This window comes from Bos indicus x Bos taurus, chromosome 19 (assembly GCF_003369695.1).
Source record: "Bos indicus x Bos taurus breed Angus x Brahman F1 hybrid chromosome 19, Bos_hybrid_MaternalHap_v2.0, whole genome shotgun sequence".
NCBI classification, from domain to species: Eukaryota; Metazoa; Chordata; class Mammalia; order Artiodactyla; family Bovidae; genus Bos; species Bos indicus x Bos taurus.
In genome coordinates, this window is record NC_040094.1 from 6,622,481 (window position 1) to 6,637,123 (window position 14,643).

The following is a 14,643-nucleotide window of genomic DNA, read 5'->3' on the forward strand; positions in this document are numbered from 1 at the left end:
GGCTGCAGTGTCCTTGGGATTTCCCAGGCAAGAATACAGGAGTGAGTTGCTGTTTCCTTCTCCAGGGCATTTTCCCAACCCAGGGATTGAACCTGGGTCTCCTGTATTGAAGGCAGATTCTTTACTGTCTGAGCCACCTAGGAAGCACCAAAACATAAATACATAAAACTTTTTTTAAAAAGTAGGGGAGAATAACCAATTTACCCTGTAGAAGAATTCTAGATAATTGATGTCGACATTCTGCCCTCAAGAGGGGCAGCCAACTCCCCGCTCCCTAGTGTGGGCTGTGTGTGTGCTTGGTGACTTTTCAATTTGGACATGCCATACAGCATGCAGAATCCTAGTCGCTGACCGGAGATCACACCCAGGGCCCTGGGTTCTAGGAGTGCCCTAGAGTGCAGAGTCTTAACGACTGGATCACCAGAGAAGTCCTGGCATGGTGACTTTCTTCCCAAGAGTGCAGGGTGGGAAAAGAGGGAAAAGGGTAACTTGCCAGTGCAGAAAGCCAACAAGCAACGGCTCAGCCAGGTGGACCCAGGTCAATGTCAGGAGTGGTAGGTCGTGTTGATAGTAGGCACTCCTGGTACGACATCATGAGAATGGCACTTTGCCGATTTCCCTCTCAAGATCCATAACCCTGTCTTACCATGTGCTAAACATCAGACACATCCCAGGCGAGGAACATTCTAAGGCTACCTGACTCGTCCTCCTCAAAATCGTCAAGGTCGTGACAAACAAGGGAAGACTGAGAAGCTCACAGCCGCGAGGAGCCTGAGGAGACATGATGACTCATTGTATCTTGGATGGGATCCTGGACCAGATAGAGGGCATTAGACAAAAACTAGGGAAATCTGGATCAAGTATAGACTTAGTTAATCATGATTAAGCAATTGTGATTCATTAATTATGGCGAATACACCATTCTAGTGGAAGATGTTAATAACAGGGAAAGCTGAGTGAGGGGGTATATGGGAACTCAATACTATTGGCACGTTCTGCAAATCTCAAATGATTCTAAATTTAAAGGCCTATGGGAAATACATGAATCTTTTAAAAAATGATTAATTGGGACTTCCCTGGTTGTCCGGTGGTTAATACTCTGTGCTTCCACTGCAGAGGGCACAGATTTGATCCCTGCCCATGAATGTTCCATCTGTTGTACAGTGTGGCCAAATAAATAAATATATCAATTACACAGTGAAAAACACCGCTGTGCCTTTATTACTGGCGTTATCAGGGTAGGGCTGAGAGGAAGGCACTATACAAGAATTATCCTATTTTCCTGTGACTCAAGTGGGAGTCAGTCAGTTTTGGTTGAAGTAACACAGAAAAGCTTTTATATTCCTGTCACAAATATGTGGCCCCTCCAGTGCCTGGCTGATTCTGGATGAACACGTTTTCTGCACCATCGTCTCCACAAACTTTGCTCTCTGATGTTAATAACTGTTAGCAGCTCTTTGGTTGTTCCTTGAGCCAGAATATCTACTACATCAGCTAACTTCTTTTCAGAATCCAGAAAAGAATGGAAGATTGGAAGTCAGAGTACCTTTGAGTGTCACTTGATCGCCATGCTCTTTGACTTGAGCTTTCTCATCCCTTACTTCTTTAGCCATGAACTGATGATAATGATGGTCCCGGGGGTAGTACAAGCTTAAATGGTGGAAGGTATGTGAAAGCATTCTGTGACCTAGAAAGGGCTGTGATATTTTATTTTAGAACGTGCTTCTCTTCTGGGAGATTAGGACTTCCTGTGTCTCATCCCCTTTTAAGCAACACTCTGGCTTATTCACTCAATTCAGCTTCACAGACATTTGTCAAGGATCATTAACACGTCAGCCACATGAAGTGCCTCACCTGGGTAATGACGTCCCTGAAAAAGTAAGAAGTAGAGAAACTCAGGTTTGTCAGAATCTCCATCGCTTGGAAGAGTTGCATGTGGCTGGATGGACAAGCTGCTTGGGTGGGGATTATAATCCACAAGAGGCATTCGTGAGTCCTGACACCTTTGGTTGCTGGACATTGAAAACCTGAATCAAAATGGCCTAGATAAGCTGTTGGTTCACCTAACTGGGAGGTCCAGTGTTAGGAGGTCTTCAGGGTTCCATGATACAGTGGTTTAACCACAGCATCAAGGGTACAATTTTTCCTTTTTCTGTTATCTGTAGTGATGGCTTCATCCTGTAACTAGCTCCTTTCAGGGTATGGGATGGCTGCCAGCAGCAAGTGGAGTTCTTAGCTTCCTTGTTCATGATAAGGCAGGATGGGGAGGGCACTCACACCTCGTGACCTTGACCGTCTTATCTTAATTAGCCACCCCCACCTCCTGTCTCTTTCTCTAATCTCTCTGCATTCTTCCTTTCACAGTTTGAACTATTATTTACTTTGCTATTTTGCTTATTATTTGTTTATATGTTTACTCATTTATAGTCAGCTCCCTGTCTGGAATATCAGCTTCGTGGGGTCATGGATTTCATCTTGTTCACAGTGGTCCTTGACCCACCTTCTAAGGAGAGTGGGGATCCTCCTTGACCTACAAGAGAGAGGCTGAGCCTGCAAGGGCGGTCCTCCTTTCCTGCCTCCTTCCTAAGTCCACAGTGCTTCTTGCCTGGGTCCTGACCCCTTGGTGGACGTCGAGATGTTACTGGAATTAAGATGATCACAGGGGCCACTTTGAAGAGGTCTTTCCAAATAAATCATCTTGAGTTGGTTTAGTCTGGTTAGAAAAACAGAACTGTTGACCAGATTTATCTGGGGAAGCTGGGAAGACAAGGTTGATGGACAAATTGTCCCTGCAGTGAGAAGGGCAGCAAGGTCAAATGGGTGACCAACAAAGTGGCATAAGATGAACAGATTAGGACCAAGTCGGAGCAGAGGCGGGCCATGGTCGGGCTTCTCTCCTGCAAACCTCTGTCTACATTCCTGAGCATATTAATCACACTCTTGCATGGCTATGCTCCAAGGGTCCTATGAAAGATTAATAATAGTTCTTCACAGTTTTAGAGCATTTCATAACTTATAAGACATATTCCCAGACATTATCTCACTTCATTGTCACAGCCATTCTGTGCAGTTGGCTTGATCACTCCTCTTTTGCAAGCAAAGAAACCAAACTTCAGAGCGACTTTCCAAAAGCCATGAAGTTCAGAAGAGGGAAAAACTGGGTACAGACGTTTTCCTTCAAGTCTTGAGTTCATGCTGCCTCAGTGCAGCTGAAGAAAAATGGGCTAATGATTTCCTAATGAAAACACATCTTTAGGCCTAGGCTTTTTTATTTTGCATTATTTGTCATTCCATTTAGAATTGAGTTGCTCTGTACTTTTATATACATATGTAATTTTCCATAACAGAAAAGCTTAAAAAATTAAAAGGATGGGGTTAAATGGCTTGGCCAGCCCCCAGCAGAGAGAACCACAGGAAGGTCAGGCCCCAAGGAAGTCAGGTGCTGAAGGGTTTGGGTTTCAGTGCTTTAAGATTTGACTTTAAAAAAGAAATGAGAAAAGAACATTTGAGAATAAGAAATAAGAAAAATCACGTGCATGCACAAGCAGCTAAAAAAAAAAAAAAACACACAAAGGGATGAGTTGTTCCCTCCAGGTTTTATATTCTCTTGCCAGATCATTTAATTATGTTTCTATTCTTTTTTTCCCAAATTTAATTTTCCCCCAGACTTAAATAAGGAGCAGCTGATGCTTCATAGAAGACTTTGTGGAGCAGCCTTTCTGGAGGTGTTATTTGCAGGTCCTGGCTTGATGTCCATTTCACTGTGTGATCTTGGGTTATTATTTCCCTCCTAACAGGTTCACTTTCTTTGACTGTAACATAGAAATAATACTGTTTACCACCAAATGACCTCCCAAGAAAACTGAAAAAGAAGGCAGGGTGATAGCCACGAAGGTACTTGGAAATTTTCCAAAGTAGAATGTCTTAAGCTGGGAGACGTTATTATTAGAGTATTCCTTGGACTCACCTGAGTTTGTGGGTCACTACAGTCCAGGACTCTGGCAGCCCCTGCTGCCCTGGAATTAAAGTTGAAAGGACTTAAGTGGTCAACCTGCCTGGGATCTTAGAGTTTCTGAAGCTGGATGTCTTCTGGTTGATTTGGTTGGTTGGACACAGATTTCATCCCAGGAGGTATTATTGATTTGCGCAGATGATTCAGGAACCAGAGTGTCCTGAGAAAGAGATGTGGTCAGTCCTTGATTATCCATGCTAAGGGGCAGATCATAATCTCAAAGAACAGGTCATCTGAAGGACTGGGATTATTTATCTATTGGCAATACCTTGGCATTCAGGATCTTAGTTCCTTGAGTATGGATCAAACCCATGCCCCTTGTACTGGAAGTTTTAATCACTAGGCCACCAGGGAAGTTCCAAGGAGTGGGATCATTTTAATTCAACATCGCAATAATACAGTTTTGTTTTTTTTTTTTTTACCTCCTTAACTTTGTTGCTCAGGCTTGAATTTGTAAAATGGAAGAGGGTTGACCAAGATAGATTTTGGGTGGAGGGAGGAAGGTCATGTGGGGTTACTAAGCCTGGCTCAAGACTCATCTTTCTTTGCTTTCCCTTTCAAAGGCTTCAGGACAGGTGCTGTTGGCTTATCTTGTAACAGGAGGGAAAGGGGCAGGGCAAAACTTTTGAAAGAATGACATACCCCAAGGACACAACATAAAGCAATTAGAATCAAATGGGTCCAAGATGGCAGACAGGTTGACTTTGATTAGACCTTGATCCTCAGTCAGCAAGCTAAATACACACCCAGAGGCGCCATGATAGTTTCAAGGCACGTCAAAAGACCAAGGAGTGGCCCAGTTCCTGGAAATCTCCACCCCTTCTCCAAAATAGATGGAATAATCCTCCCACTCATTCAGTTCAGTCGCTCAGTCCTGTCTGACTCTTTGTGACCCCATGAATTGCAGCATGCCAGGCCTCCCTGTCCATCACCAACTCCCGGAGTTCACCCAAACTCATGTCAATCGAGTCAGTGATACCATCCAACCATCTCATCCTCTGTCGTCCCCTTCTCCTCCTGCCCCTAATCCCTCCCGGAATCAGGGTCTTTTCCAATGAGTCAACTCTTCACATGAAGTGGCCAAAGTATTGGAGTTTCGGCCTCAACATCAGTCCTTCAAATGAACACCCAGGACTGATCTCCTTCAGAATGGACTGATTGGATCTCCTTGCAGTCCAAGGGACTCTCAAGAGTCTTCTCCAACACCACAGTTCAAAAGCATCAATTCTTCGGCACTCAGCTTTCTTTATAGTCCAACTCTCACATCCATACATGACCACAAGAAAAACCATAGCCTTGACTAGACGGACCTTTGTTGGCAAAGTAATGTCTCTGCTTTTTAACATGCTGTCTAGGTTGGTCATAACTTTCCTTCCAAGGAGTAAGCGTCTTTTAATTTCATGGCTGCAATCACCATCTGCAGTGATTTTGGAGCCCCATAAAATAAAGTCTGACACTGTCCCACTCATTAGCATATGACATTACCCAGCGTATAAAAACTAACCATGCCACATTTCACATTTCACTCACTGTCTGCGATTGCCCACAGTCTGTATGTGGAGTGTGCTTCTCTCTGAATCTGAATATGTACATTTCTTACCTATCACTTTGTCTCTCACTGAATTCTTTCTGTGATGAGACATCAAGGATCTGAGCTTCATTAGGTCCTGAAACCGTGTACCATGGGTTTTGGCTGGGTTTGAGTCCCAGACACATGGGTTCAAGTCCCAAGGAGGGTTTTGGCTGGGTTTGAGTCCAGTACATGGGTCCCAATCTGTGGTAAATGGTTTCAATCTGACAGCCTGGTTTCTAAGTTTCTTCTCAAGAAGACGTTCTTTCAACAAATGCTCCTGTCACACGAGTGTATGTTCCTCGGTTCTTTGTCTCGTCACAACAAAGATTTGGAGCGACGGACATTAAAGCCCTCGGCGCGTCACAGCTCTCGGGTCTTGGACAAACTGTGTTACAGCTCTTAGGCAAATCAGTGTTACAGTTCCATTTTATTTAGAAGATAGCAGGAGAGTGAGAGAGAGAGAGAGAAAGAAAAGAGCGCACGCACGCGGGAGAGAGAGTCTGTGAGAAAGCGCTTTGGCTCCTCCTTTTATATGTTTTTTCCTCCACCTGGGCCTGCCCTATGCAAATTGGGCTTAGCCAGGAGTGCTGTTTGTTCTGCCTGAAGTCTTCACTCTGGTCCTCGGACCTTCCTTTGACCTTCCTTGTCTTTTAGCCACCGCCATTTTGGACTCCTTTTCCCTATTCTACCTACCTAACAATCCCATCAGTGCCATTAACTTTATTTAATCATTCATTCATTTGCTTATTCAATGTATGCTACAAGTAGCTCCTATGTGTTGAGTACTTCTTAAGGATCAGGTGTACAAAGATTAGAAACTTTCCTTTACCTTGAGGTCTGTTGTGGGGAACAGATGAGTCCCATATGGTGTGATTAATAGCTGTCATAGTGGAATGTCTTTGGTGACTGTGAAGGAGGAGCCCTTCCTAAACCCAGCAAAGACAGTAAAGACTTCCAGGAGGAGTTAACACTTGGACTTGAAGCCTCAGTAGGAATTTTTCATGTGGATGGATATTAGTGACTGTGGGGTGAGGGAAAGCATTCCAAGAGGAGGGCACAGCATGTGCAAAGGCATGCAGGCATGAGACAGCAATGGTATATTTGAGGAACAGCTAGTATTCTGATTGGCCGGATGGTACCTGTGGATTGGCAGTAGAGGAGTCCAGGTAAGTAGGTCCCAGATCCAGCACCAGGCTTATCCTGAAGGACATGGGGAACCACTTCCGGGAGTCAAGTCATTCTCATTTTAGAAAAAATGCTCTGGCAGGAATGTAGATACTAGAATAGAGACATGTGAGATTGAAGGAATGGGGTGGATGCCCCGTTGGGAGCTTTTGAAACAGGAGGGAAGGGGACAGGGCATGTTGTAAAAGAATGACGTAGCCCTAGGACGTGACATAAACTGATTAGAATCAGACAGGTCCAAGATGGTGGATAAGTCTACTTCTACTAGGCCGTGAGCCTCAGTGTAATACATTAGCAAGCTAAATGACACACTCATGGGCACCATGACAGTTCCAAGGCTGACCGTAAAGACAAAAGGTGGTGGCGGCCCAGTTCCTGGAAGTCTTTGCCTCTTTCCTCTGACTCAGACGGTAAAGAATTGCCTGCGATGAAGAAGACCCAGGTTTGATCCCTGAGGCAGGAAGATCCCCTGGAGGAGGGCGTGGCAACCCACTCCAGTATTCTTGCTCAGAGAATTCCATGGACAGAGGAGCCTGGTGGGCTATAGTCCTTGGGTTCACAAAGAGTTGGGTATGACTGAGCGACTTTCACACTTTCCCCCAAATAGTGGGAATAACCCTTCTACTCTTTAACCTATGAAATTACTCAGCCTATAAAAACTGACAACCCCCACACCCTTGTGCTGCTCTCATTTTCTGAGATGGCCCGCACTCTGTCTGTGGAGTGGGTTTCACTCCAAATAAATCCACTTCTTACCTATCACTTCTCTCACTGGATTCTTTATGTGATGAGACATCAAGAACCTAAGCTTCATTAAGTTCCAAGACTGGGTGTGATCTCAGTTAAAAGACTGTGGGTTCAAGTCCCAGTGTGGGTTTTGGCTGGATTCGAGTCCTAGCCCATGGGTTCAAGTCCCAGTCAGAGGCTCACAGTTTCACTTTTATAGTAAATGAGCTGAGAATGGATAAAGGCCTCCACTCAGCAGGTGTGGATGGAGGAGGGGAGAGTGGAGAGAGAGATCTGAGCAGAGGGTATGAGACTAAGGAGCTGGTGGAAGGTGGGGGTCTAGACTGACTCCCCTGTTCCTGGCTTAGGTGACTGTGATGACCAGCCCACTGGCTTACATAGGAAACACAGGGGGAGAATCAGGCTTGGGAGGAAGTTGATTTATTTCGCTTTGAAAAGACTGAGGTGAGTATGGGACATCCATGTGGAAATAGCCAGTATGCAAGACACGAGAGTGTTTGGGGCTAGAGACCCTCACCATGGACATCAGTGAGGTCACCCAGGATGAGTGGGGAGGGAGAGGAAGCAGGCATCTGATGGTCGTTCAGTCGCTAAACTGTGTCCAACTCTTTGTGACCCCATGGACTGCAGCACGTCTGTGGTCTACTATCTACCGGAGTTTGCTCCAATTCAGGTCCTTTGAGTTGGTGATGCCATCTAACCATCTCCTCAGGAAACTGATGTTTTAGGTGAAGTAGAGCAGGACAATCCAGGAAAGAAGACTGAGTAAGAGAAGTCAGAAACGCAGCGGGGAGCCAGGAGGCAGCATGTTAGGGAGGCCAGGGCGGATTTCAGAACAGACAGTGGACAGAGTTGTCAGGTTCCTAGGGAGGGTAAGTCTGATAAAAGCCAAAAATAAGGGGCCTGGTTGGTAGAGCAAGGCCTGTAACATAACTGGTGGGCTTGAGGAACAGCCTTATCGAGGAGGAGGGCTGCCCTTCACTGACAGGGGAGATGTAAAGAGCTGGGAAGGAGAACCTCCTTGTTCTAGTTCCTCAGGTCAGTTCAGTCCAGTCGCTCAGTCGTGTCTGACTCTTTGTGACTCCATGAACCACAGCACGCCAGGCCTCCCTATCCATCACCAACTCCCAGAGTTTACTCAAACCCATGTCCATCAAGTCAGTGATGCCATCCAACCATCTCATTTCGTCCCCTTCTCCTCCCACCTTCAATCTTTCCCAGCATCAGGGTCTTTTCCAATGATTCAGCTCTTCACATCAAGTGCCCAAAATACTGGAGTTTCCGCTTCAGCATCAGTATTTCCAATGAAAATTCAGGACTGATTTCCTTTAGGATGGACTGGTTGGATCTCCTTGCAGTCCAAGGGACTCTCAAGAGTCTTCTCCAACACCATAGTTCAAAAGCATCAATTCTTCTATGCTTAGCTTTCTTTATAGTCTAACTCTCACACCCATACATGATTACTGGAAATACCATAGCTTTGACTAGAAGGACCTTTGTTGGTAAAGTAATGTCTCTGCTTTTTAATATGCTGTCTAGGTTGGTCATAGCTTTTCTTCCAGGGAGCAAGTGTTTTTTAATTTCATGGCTGCAGTCACCATCTGCAGTGATTTTGGAGCCCCTCAAAATAAAGTCTCTCACTGTTTCCATTGTTTCCCCATCTATTTGCCAGGAAGTGATGGGACCAGATGCCACGATCTTAGTTTTCTGGATGTTGAGTTTTAAGCCAACTTTTTCATTCTCTTCTTTTACTTTCCTCAAGAGGCTCTTTAGTTCTTCTTTGCTTTCTGCCATAAGGGTGGTGTTCCTAGCCAGGAGCTAGTCCACATTCTCCAGGGCACCTCTGATGAGGAAGAACTTTTGGGAATGGAATTCAGTGCCTCCTGATTGTCAGGTCCTGTGTTAGACATTTCATGCAAATAATGTCACCATAGTCCTAGGAGGGGACAGCCTAATCTCCCTTTTCAAACAGAGGACATCAAGGCTTAGTCGAGTCACTTATTCCTCTCTGTTCCACCGGCCAGGTCACAGCCTCCAAAGCAGATCTGTGAAGAGCCAGCCCTTTGTCTCTCACTGGCTCAAGTTGCTAAAGCTGATAAGGAAAGAAGATAGTCTTGGGCCAGACACAAGGTAGATTTCCACCACTGAGGCCACCACAGAAGCAAGTTAAATCAATGGGCAGAACAGAGATAAGACACTGCACAAAGCAGCTTTCTTTTCCGGGAGCAAAGATCAGCTAGGGAGGGGTGGAGGTGGGGGCAGGTAGGGGAGAAAGTCTGCAAATCTCCCTCTTAAACAATCAGACAGTTCAAGGCTGCTTGTGAGGAAATACACGGGCCCACTTCTTATTTCTAAGATTGGTGCTCATTTTTAAATTAATACTTTTACAGTGTTTGACTATATTCTGAGATTGGTTTTATTGCTAAAATCTGCATTTTAAAGATAAACCAAGACCCAGGGTCTTGCACATGTGCTTTTCTGCTATTTAGGAAATGAACTGCCCAGCCACAGTTCATTATTGAGAGCACAGCGTTGGGATCTCTCTAGATGATCCCTCAAGGAATTCCATCGCTAATCACAACACCAAACATGTGCCCGCGGACCTTACAGTGGCTTCCAAAGCCCTATATATCCGCCATTCAGTTCCCCTTTTAAAGGAAAAATAATCCATGACACTTGTTAAAGGTGAGTAGGCAGACTCTTTCAGAGGCTACCGCAATGGCGTTTTGGAGTAAGGGCCACTAAGCTCAATACAATGACCGGGGGGAAGTTACAGTCAAGGAACGGGGCTGCGGGCAGGAGTGGGGTGGTCAGTGGGTGGAAAATGACCGAGCAGGCCAGGGTTGTAAGATACCAGTGCTGGGGGATGAGGAATTTCATTAGCTCCCAAAGGTAAGGATTTTCCTTTTAACTGACCCAGCAGGATTCATGCTAAGACTGGACTAAACAGGCCAAGGACAGGGCCCGAGGTCAGGGACTTGTCAGAAAGGGAACTCGGGAGGCTGAATCGAACTCGGTCAAAGGAGACGGGCTCTGGCAGCCTCCCTGACTTCGTTGCCAAGAGTGCTCCCACCCTGCTCACAGGGCTCCTCCCGGCCCCCTCTGTGCTTGCGCGGTCCCTCCCCAGGAAGGCCTTTCGCAGCGGCAATCGGCCCCGCGGGTCCTTCCAGTCTCCCCTCTCAGAGAGCGCCTGTCCTGAGCACAGGTCCTCCCGCCCCCACGCCCCCTGCCTCTCTCCTGCGTGCTTTCCTCCACGGCACCATCTGCCAAGCCGTTTACCTGTACATTTTGTTTATAGTCCCTTTCTCCTCCAGGAGAATGTCAGTCCCATGAGGCAGGAATTTGCTGTCTCCCCAGTGCCTGGAACGGCATCTGGCATGTCAGAGGGGCTCACGCTTTGTTGAATGCATTGAATGCCTGGATGCTGAGGGTCTCCATAATACCTTCAGATCTTGATTATCTACGTCCATAGCAAAGGATGACAGTCTCCAGGGTCGGAAGCCCCTTCCAGCCAACTCATAGCTTACTTTTACCAGGTGTTATTTCAACTTGTATACAATAACCCAAGAATCACCTCAGATGTTGCTCAGTCACTCGGTTGTGTTCGATTGTTTGTGACCCCATGGACTGCAGCATGCCAGGCTTCCCTGTCCTTCACCATCTCCTGGAGCTTGCTCAAACTCATGTCCATCGAGTCAGTGATGCCATCCAACCATCTCATCCTCTGTCGTCCCCTTCTCTTCCTGTCTTCAGTCTTTCCCAGCATCAGGGTCTTTTCCAATGAGTCAGCTCTTTGCATCAGGTGGCCAAAGTATTGGAGCTTCAGGTCAGATGAACCCTGGAATATTTGCCACCCATAAGAATTCTAAGGTGTTATGTGCTTAGGCGGGGTTGAAAACGGGAAAAGGAAACCCAGAAATATTGAAACAAAGAAACCCATCTAGGAGTTTGCTGCAGAACACTTCACATGCATACAGGGTCATCTTCCTCAATTGCCAGAGGAATAGATGAGTGCCCCACCCTGCTTTTGTCAAAATCTTGGCTCCCTGTGCACCAATGAGAAACAGAAATACAGACGCAGTTATGAAGAAGGAAAGAGTGGCTTTATTTCTTTGCCAGGCAAAGAGGGAACACAGTAGGATAGCACCTCAAGGATTGTACCCCTTTCCTGGTGAAGTGTTGTTGTTTAGTCACGGATTCGTGTCTGACTCTTTTGCAACCCCATGGACTGCAGCCTGCCAGGCTTCTCTGTCCATGAGATTTCCCAGGCAAGAATACTGGAGTGGGTTGCCATTTCCTTCTCCAGGGCATCTTCCCAACCCAGGGATCAAACCCACTTTGGCAGGCAGATTCATTACCACTGAGCCACCATGGAAGCCCGATTAGAAAAAGATTTGTCTATTTAGGCAGGCGTATGTGATAAGGATCAAGGCAGTAATAGTTTACTTCTGTCTTCTGCAAGTTTCAGAAGGGTGGGGTTGCTGACAACATTAGGGTGTGTGCAGGGTCTGAGGTGGTCTAATCTCCTAATCTTGATGAGTTTCCCTTTAATCCTGTGGTTTTGTGGCTGCTCCTCCCTTGATTAGCAACTGTTTGAATCTGCTCTTTGGAACTCAGAGAAGGTCACGGAGGCTGGAGTCTTGCCTATAAGAAATGGTGAACAAAAAGGCCATTGTGCCTGGGAGTCCCACAGCGCTCTGTTCAGCATCACACCCTCTCTCTTCTCCCGAGAGGTCGTGTACAACAGGCCCTTAGTAGGCAATCACACAAGCTGCTGCTACTATCTGCCGTCAGCATCATCTTCCCTCCAGAGGCCCCACGCAGCGTTTCTCAGGAGCACCCATGCTGGTTAGGAAACCTGTCGGACTGTTCGCTGCCATGCGCCCCTGCTTATTCTTTCCCTGTGCCCAGACTATCATCTCCGCCCTACCCTGTCTCTACCCACTGCCCCCTTATTTCTCATCTCCCTAGTAAGTCCCCACACACCCTGCCAGTCTCAGCTGAAACTGCCTCTACGGGGAGGACTTCGGACTCCCCTGGGCAGGGTTAATCACCTCCTCCAATAGCAGCCAATACAAACACTGTGATTAGGTTGTATTATAATTACTAATTTGTCCCCAAGTCCTCTCCCCAGGAGAACACGGGGGCCTAGAGGGCACAGACGCAACTTACTGTCAGCGCCAAAGGAAAGGTCTCAGCGGGCAGGTGTCTCTCACGCCTCACCCTTGCCTGGGAGGCTGGGGAAAGCCCACTTCAAAAGCACCTGACACGCTTCTGAGCTTCTGGAGTGCAGGGAGGCTCTGAGAGCAGACTTCACACAGGCTTCCTCTAAGGCGTGTTCTTCCAAAGCAACAGCTGATTTTCAGAGGATTTGAATCTGGCCCAGCAGATGCAAATCTACTGCCCTGAACAAGGCAGCTGTTGAAAAGCTAGTTAAAGCAGCCACTTCCTACCTGTGGGCTCACACTGGCATGTTGACTGGCCACTGTCATTTGGAAAGTGCCAGAAAACAGGTCAGCAAAACTCCACTAAGGCCTTGGGACCAGATAAAGGAGTGGAGCCAGGGGATCATCTGGCCTGAGTGACAGGCAGGAGTTTTGTCTTTTTATAGCATCCGCGGTAGGAGATCAGTCTCTAGCACAGATTTGATACCCACAAAACAGTTGATAGTGGCTCAGACATGAGTCAGACCATAAAGAAAGCTGAGCACTGAAGAACTGATGCTTTTGAACTGTGGTGTTGGAGAATACTGTTGGGAGTCCTTTGGACTGCAAGGAGATCCAACCAGTCCATCCTAAAGGAGATCAGTCCTGGGTGTTCATTTGAAGGACTGATGTTGAAGCTGAAACTCCAATACTTTGGCCACGTGATGCGAAGAGCCGACTCATTTGAAAAGACCCTGTTGCTGGGAAATATTGAGGGCAGGAGGAGAAGGGGATGACAGAGGATGAGATGGTTGGATGGCATCACCAACTCAATGGACACGAGTTTAAGTAAACTCTGGGAGATGGTGAAGGACAGGAAAGCCTGGCATGCTGCAGTCCATGGGGTCACAGAGTCAGACACAATTGAGTGACCGAACAACAACAGACAGTAAAGAATCTGCCTGCAACGCAGGAGACCTGGGTTTGCTCCCTGGGTTGGGAATATGCCCAGAAGAAGGGAATGGCTACCCACTCCAGCTGGACACAACTGAGTGACTGACACTTTCTCTTTCAAACATTTGATGGATGAACGTGCAACTTCAGGGGGAATAAGTTGAGATAAGACGGAGGAGACATTGTATATTGTAGTTAACAGTAATTCTTCATTTTTAGAAGTCCCTCAGTTGTTTCTCTGCGGCTGCCCTGGGCCCTGGTCGCTGCTCGAGGGCTCTCTCTGTGGTGGGCGGGGCTGACCTCTGGCTGCGCTGTGGCGGCTCCTTCCTGGGGCGGCTGCTCTTGTGCGGCCCAGGCTCCAGGGCACAGGGCTCAGTAGCTGCGGCTCATGAGTTTACTTGCCCCGCGGCGTGGGGGACCTTCTTGGACCAAGGACTGAACCCATGTCCTCTGCATTGGCAGGCGGATTCTTAACCACTGAACCACCAGGGAAGCTCCTAGAACTGATTCTTGAACAAGCCATCGAAGGTGGGTCTGGTAGGTGAGCCTCCAAAGTGGCACGTGTAGCAGTAGGCATGGACCACATTGCTGCCCGGGAGTGTGGCCCAGTCAACCGGGGGCCTCCGGGTTGACTAGGTGGAGGGCGCATGTTCCCCTCTGGGCACAGAAGGAAAACTGTCCAGCTTTCCTTGCCCACCTTTGTCCACATAGTGCTCTGGATCTGTTTCAAGAAAGCAATATTTAAAGAACATTGGTAACAGAGGGCACTAAACCACTAGAAAGCCAGGGGTGACCGCCTGCCTCAGTTTAGCTTCAGCCACAGTCCCATGAACTTCTAAGAGCTAAAAATTGCAGGAGACTTTTTAAGAGCGCCACTAACTGTTCCTTCAGGTTGCTTCTGCTTGAAAATCTCTGCAGGTGGGCTAGAATCATTTAAAAGCTCAGCCATATGGGGAGGCCATTTGTGTAGCGCCAGTCATATGCCAGAATGCATGAACTAGGCACTTCTGGGGTATCATTTCATCCTG

General features: G+C 47.1%; 1 protein-coding gene across 6 annotated transcripts in view; it reads right to left on the minus strand.

The window, feature by feature from the left end:
* Nucleotides 1–14,643, minus strand: part of MMD (monocyte to macrophage differentiation associated) — a 60,707-nt gene that overhangs the window by 10,846 nt on the left and 35,218 nt on the right. For 2 of the 6 annotated variants that reach the window (XR_003506994.1, XR_003506989.1), the window contains 2 exons: nucleotides 3,968–4,172; nucleotides 1,191–3,812 (listed from right to left, as the gene is read on the minus strand). The gene's annotated coding sequence lies outside the window, so the exon portion shown is untranslated. Of the gene's footprint in view, nucleotides 1–1,190; nucleotides 3,813–3,967; nucleotides 4,173–14,643 lie in introns of those variants that run through there. The other 4 variants (XR_003506991.1, XR_003506990.1, XR_003506992.1 and 1 more) reach the window with 4 other exon arrangements.